This window comes from Prosopis cineraria, unplaced genomic scaffold (genome assembly GCF_029017545.1).
Source record: "Prosopis cineraria cultivar Desert tree isolate PC_DT_omini unplaced genomic scaffold, ASM2901754v1 PC405, whole genome shotgun sequence".
In the NCBI taxonomy this organism is placed as follows: Eukaryota; Viridiplantae; Streptophyta; class Magnoliopsida; order Fabales; family Fabaceae; genus Prosopis; species Prosopis cineraria.
Window position 1 is genome coordinate 1201 of NW_026555730.1, and position 7012 is coordinate 8212.

The 7012-nt window shown below is 28.0% G+C and overlaps 1 pseudogene; it reads left to right on the forward strand.

The window, feature by feature from the left end:
- Positions 1–2824: 2824 nt before the first annotated feature.
- On the forward strand, positions 2825–5168 carry LOC129296954 (uncharacterized; annotated as a pseudogene).
- The last annotated feature ends 1844 nt before the right edge of the window (positions 5169–7012 follow it).

Below are 7012 nucleotides of genomic sequence, written 5' to 3' on the forward strand. Positions count from 1 at the left end.
AAAAAAAACAATCCATGTAAGTTTAGGGAACCAAACTTTTCAAGTGAATAATTGAGAGCAAAAATATCCTTTAACTCGAGGAAAAAAAAAATAAGTACCTTATTAGGCAATAAAACATACTTAAGATAGTTTTAAAGATGAGACGTTAGATCATGTTTTTGCTCATTATAGTTATTCCAAGTCTTTGTGGTTTGCTTGTCCATCCATCCGTACTTCGAAATTTTCCCAAACTGGAAATTATTGAATGATTTTTGCATGCTTTCAAGAAACTTTATCAGGATGGTCATTTGGTTTTCAAGGAACCTATCAATTCATTAGGGTCTTATTACACATCCATCAACACATGATGAGAGAGTTCAACAGCTAATATGCTTTATTTCATCAATTTTGTCAATGGAACCTTAGCTCTTTCACTAAAGTCACTCTGTCCTCATCCTCCCTTGTGCTTATTGGTAATTATCATGCTGGTTGGTCAATTTGGATAAAGAAACTAAAGGTCAGGAGAAAGTTTCATTGTCTAGTTTCTTGAATTTACAGCTAAACTCATATACTAAATGGTCTTGTAAGTATGAAGATGACACATGATATATCTCTTTTGTATCTAATTTGCTTCTGATCAATATTATGATGGATTATCTTCAAGAGGATACCTGTTAAAAAATAATAATAATAAAAAAAACTTTATGGTGGGCCCTCAACTACCAGGAAAACTATAATTTTTCATCAACTTCCATGAGGCTTAATTGCATTTACAAGAAGCTCGTTACAAAAGGCCAGGTTCATCACAATCATAATTATGTGGCTACGTCACTTTTTTGTGCTTAAATGCTTTCATCATTTTGACATCAGAGTTTTAAATGAGAATTTTTTTAAAAAAAAATTAATCATTTAATTTTATAATTTTGACTCAATTATAACTTAATCTTTTTAGTTTTTATCTTTTACAATTTAGTCCTTTAATATTCTAGTGACTTAAATCTTGGCCCCTATATTTTAAAAAATAAAATTAAAAATATTGAAAATATGTTGAACTTTTAATATTTATAAAGATTAAAATGATCTAATAATTTAAATATTAGTAACAAATTTTAACATAATTTTAATTTTATAATTTTATTACTAATATTATAATATTTTAAATATTAAAATTCAAAATATTATAAATATTAAAGTTTAAAATATTATAATTTTAATATTTTAATCTTTAAATATTGTGAATATAAAACTATAGGAATTAAATAATTAATTTTTTTTTTAAATTTAGCTTTGTCACCTTGGACTTCTAACAATATTTGTATACTTTAATCTTTTTTACTTTAAGAAGTCATACTTAAGATAGCAGATGCAAAAGTGATGACCCCATCAGAACTTTCTACATACATTTAAATTGATTTTAAAACGCTAAGCCAAATGCAAAACCAGAGATTAATAGGTCTTTTTATATGTTAATATAAAAATTAATATATATGTATGTATAATATTTATAAAATAAAACATATATGTTTAAATTTAAATATGTTCAAAAATGCAATAATGTTTAACAATATTCAATCACAATTTACTTTCACCTTAATTTTCTAAATAACTTTATCATTTTCATTTTATAATTATTAAAACATGACAAAAAAATAATAGAACAATTGACTAGAAATAATTTATTAACGCAAAAGTATAAAATTTCATATAACATTAATAAAAATTTATAGCAATCTGTAAACTAACAGTTTACTTTCTCTCAATTTAAAAATTTTAAAGGGACAATAAAATTTTTAATCCTTTAAATTATTTTAATCGTCAATTTCATGCTTTAAATTTAATTTTTGTTGATTTAATCATTTAAGTTTGTTGTAATATCAATTTAGTCCTTCTTATTTAAATAAAAGATAACACTACTAAAATATACAGCATGGATATTGATCACATCCATGTAATCTAATAAAAATAAGTGTAATTATCTACCATGGGTTTTAACCTTTAAAATTGATCCTAGAAATTATTCAAACATGCACTAAGTTTATTGTAGTTTTTGATGCTCATCACATGATGAGTGATATAGACCATTCAGATTTTAAGATTTTATTTTTATATTTATTATAAAAAATTATAAATTTTTAATAAATTTATTTTATTATTAATTTGGATAATATAAATTTAATCTGAATTGTTCAATTTAATATTAAATTTTTTTATAATTTTTATAAATTGACTATCCAAATATACTTTAAATAATCTGGATTTAAATTTTCAAGTTGTAATTTTTTTTTAAAATTCTTTTAAAATGATGCTTTTGAATATTATCTTTATTTTTATTTTTTAATATTTTATTTATTAAAATAAGAATTTATAAAATTCTAAAAAAATTATTATTACATTTAGCTAGTCTAGAATACATCTAGGTAATTAATTTATAAAGATTATAAAAAATTAATAATAAATTAAATCATTCAAATAAATTGATAATAAGAATAGATTTATTAAAACTTTATAATTTTTTATCATAAATATAAAATAAAATTTTAAAAACTAGACGGTATTGTTCATCAAATGATGAACAGAGCACCATGCTCATCAAGTGATGGGCCCTAAACCAAACGCGCTTGCATCATATACCATCTCAGTACAACGAGGTTAGACAACAACGTATTCAAACCCAAGGATTAGTAAATTTCAAAAAGCTTCTAGGAACAAAATCAAAGAGAAGTTTCTTAGAAGCAAACAAGTTGAGCCAGTCAACAAACGTGATGCAAAGTCTTTCAAAGTCTTCTTCCTTTATAATATTGATCAAATTAAATTGGTTGTTTACTGAAACAAATTAAACAAAATAAAGAAGCGAAACTGAATTCCTCTGCATAAATTCAATATTTGGAATGATTCAATGAAGCAGCAACCTTTGTGTGAAGATTTTGATCGAAGCTTGTCGTAGGCGCGTTCTGTGTTTCCCTTCTCATATTTGAATCCTATCCTCAGTTTCGCAGACCCGATCGAAAACTTCAACAGAAGAACCAACAAAAAACAAAAAAGAAATCATGGCTTGCTGTGTCCCATTCAACAGCAAAAATCTGGACTTAAGTTTCTTCGTGTTCAAACCAACCGTTGTTCTTGTCGAAAATCTTGTTCATGGTCTCAAACAATCTCCTCGCAGACCGAAACGCTTGGTTGTTTACAGAGTTCTATATTCAGAAGCATCCATGGAAACCGGGTAACGTGATTTTTGTTCTTTAATACTTTAAAGCTTACTATGCTTATTGGTACTGTTGATTCACATATAGATGTTATCAAAGAAGGCAACAAAGATTACTCTGTTGTTTTTTGGCTCTAATATTCTACTCTGTTTTTTGGCTCTAAGTTGAAGTTATGACTTTAATTAATATGCTTGTCCTTTGAATTCCCCCAAAAAAAAAAAAAATTGTTGTCCTTTAAACAGATCATATGGTATGGAGCATGGAAGAAGCGGTCTAGCGAGAAGAAAGAGCAATTGGCAGAAACTCTGGTATGTGACGTAATCCCATAACTACTTCAGTTTCAGTCCCTGCTTTATTTTCTTTTGTGTCTTTCGATTGCCCACATTTATTTTTCTAGAAACAATCTTATTCATAATACAATTGCATACTAAATATAAGTACCTCTTCTAACATATATTTAAATATTGGTTCGTCATATTGTAAAGGACTAATCCTTTTATGAGATTCAATTTTTATTGGTTCTTTTTTTATCTACTATTTCAATGATAGTGCATGCATACAATTTGTTTAAAATATCTGGTTAGACCAACAAGCATTGGTCCTAATGAAAGGAACTATAATATTTTAAATACAAAATCTAAATTCAAATCCATATAAATATATAAAAGACTTTTAAAGAACTACTTTAATTGAGCTTCACAATGCTCAAATCTAATCTATATAGCCATATAATATATGGTTGGATGAAAACAAGAGACTTGATATCTTCTAAGTAAAGTCTCAAGAGTTTTATAAATGAAAAAAATCTCATGGTTCCCCTTTTGGGACTCAGTGGCAGTATTGAATACAAATTACAAAATATCGTTTACATGAAAAAAAAAAAACATATCTAATTGAGTTTGTATGATATATATCTAATTGAATTTATTTTTAGTTTTTATAATTTTATTTCATTGTTTTTTTCGTTCTTTTGATTTGGTCTATTTACAACGTTAATTTTTACCATTTTAAAAATGCACACAAAGATTATGAGCTGGCACTAATAGAGTTCATTTCGCCGTAATTCTATTAATTTCCTTGTTGATATGGAGATAAATTGACTAGGTATGATTAAAAATAGAATGCAACTATGGGGAAAAAAAATTTCTTTCATATTTAGCTTAAATAGAATATAGGAGATAAAGACGCAATCAAGTGCATATCAGTAAAGGAGTTAAAAGAGTTAAATACTCTGAGTGTCAATTTCTAGTTTTTATGTACATTCTCAAGACCGACTAACATTGCAGACAAATCAAATTAAAGGAAACAACAAAATAAAACTACAGAAACTAGAGCAATCAGAAAACAAGAATTACTGTTGTATTTTCCCCCATATATATATATATATATATATATCAGAGCAAGCCTATGACCATTTTCCTTTGTTTGTTGTTCAGTTATCAATGCTAAAAAGTGTATCAAGCATGGGAGTGTTAGTAGAGCATAGCTTCCTTGATGCATATGCTGGAGAATCAAGAGATGGTTCCTCTGCTGCAAAATTCTGCAGTGGTGATATAATCTCCATGCACTCTGCATCCACCACCAGCAAGGACCTGAGTGACCTGTGCTACGCCGTGCTGGCGCTGTTCCGGTCCCGGTTCGCCAAAATGGAGGGCATGGCTTCAGGTTTGTGTGTGAAAGGCCAAAACATGCCCAGAGTGATATGCATTCATGTCTGGAATTCTCTCCACTTTTTCTACTCTTGGATTCTCAGCTCTGATCACAGAAAGTGGATGCTTCCATACCTTGAACGTTTCTCTACTTCTGACATAAAGTATGATGTTTATAGAGTAGTTTATGTTAGTGCTGACATTAATGTCATCAATCTTCAAGCTTCTTCTCCACATCATCATCAGATGTTTGAGAATGCAAAAGAAAGCTTCTCAGATAGTAATACTAGACTTGATGCTAAGTCCTGTTGAATTCAAACTCCAGCCTAGCTCCTTATATGCTCTCTCTGCCTTGTAAATGATGTATATCAGCTTTGAGCGCTCCTGAGAATATTATGAATATATATATATATATATATATTAAGTTGGGCATAATAATCTGAATTGAAATTTTGGTTTGTATGAAAATGTACTGCAGTCTATTGGGAGAGATTCCCAATTAGAGTCACCAAAATCTAATACTTCTGAATTATAATATAGAATATTGGTAATTATTTTACAATTGTAAAAAAAAAAAGAGCTAGTTAAAATATTAATTTCTTAAAAAATTTACCCATCGGTCCCAAATTATAATATACTTTTGGACAAAAATCTTGCATGTCATTAAACATCATTTAACACACTTAACTTTTTTAAAATAAAAATATATACTTTTAAAAATATCCTTCCTTTAATATATTAAAAGGAGAGGGAGATATAAATTAAATATAGAGAGAGAACAAGAGTGATATTGAAATAAAACTATTAATGAAACTTAAATATTTTCAAAACGTCTTATATTTTGAGAGGTCAAAATTTTTTCAAGAGTATCTTATGATTTGAGATGTAGGGAGTTCATCTTTTTGATAATACTCTCATTAAATATCTTACACAAATGCCTTAATAATGATAATGATAATAATGAATGAAGTAGGAAAATATTTGAAATATAAAAATTACTAATTTTTTTGTATTTTAGACTAAGTGGGGTTTTTGGTTTTTAGAAAATGTATTACATTGTGATCGATGGAATAGATTATCATGTAGCATTAATGCATTTTAATGTTCATTGTGTCATGGAGTTCTAATGTTGCTATGAGAAAGGTTTCCTTTTTCACCTTACTATAACAAGAGAAACTTCCCTTCCCTTTGAGAATTAGATTGCGTTTGTGGCTGAGATTATATTGGAAACCACCAAAATTATATTATCCACTTAACTTTCACTACTAAATCATGGTCAGTATTTTCTAACCAAAAATTTAATACACACTCAAGCTATACAAAATAACATTCACAATTTTCACAGGGCATCTACAATTGAGCTCATTCATTTATATTCATGTGACAAATATTTTCCACCAGTATACATCAATGACAAAAAAAACAAGTCAATCTAAGAAAATGACAGTCCAAGACGATATAATCCTCATTTTCCTCTTTTATGACGAAATACATGTTGGTCTGAAATTTCTTTGGGCCAGTCGTATTGCTCTGACATTAACATATGATGCCTTCATGCAACACCAACAATTTTTGCTTAAAATATGTTAGTTTTTTTGATACAAACATGGAGGGTAATTCTGTCACTTTATACACCACCATTAAAGTGAGAGAAGCTCAATCAAAAAAGAGTAGATGGCATGCCAAGGGCAGCCTATGTAGCATCTCACGCCACAACTGCATTTCAAGTGGGGGTAGACAAGCATAAAACTTTTAAGTGGTTTACATGGATGAAGACAAGTCAAAGATCTTGTTCTTAGGAACTATCAATTATTCATTTGAATTTATACTTATTATTTGCAAGAGTTTGGTTGTCATTAACTCATTTCATATCAAACAAATTTTTAGAATGATTTTAGCTATGGATGATGATGATGAGGATGATGATGATGATGATGATGATGATGATGATGATGATGATGATGATGATGATGATATGATGATGATGATGATATGATATTATTATTATTATTATTATTATTAGTTTTCTTTAGATTGTTACTTTTAGTATCCATAAACATCATGCCCTCTATTTGGTTCAAGGTTTGTTGAAGGGAGGGAAGGGGAGGTGAGTTATTTTCCTCTTTATTTATTAAATTTTTTATATTAAATATGTTTAAGAATAGTTTATTTCATTAAAAT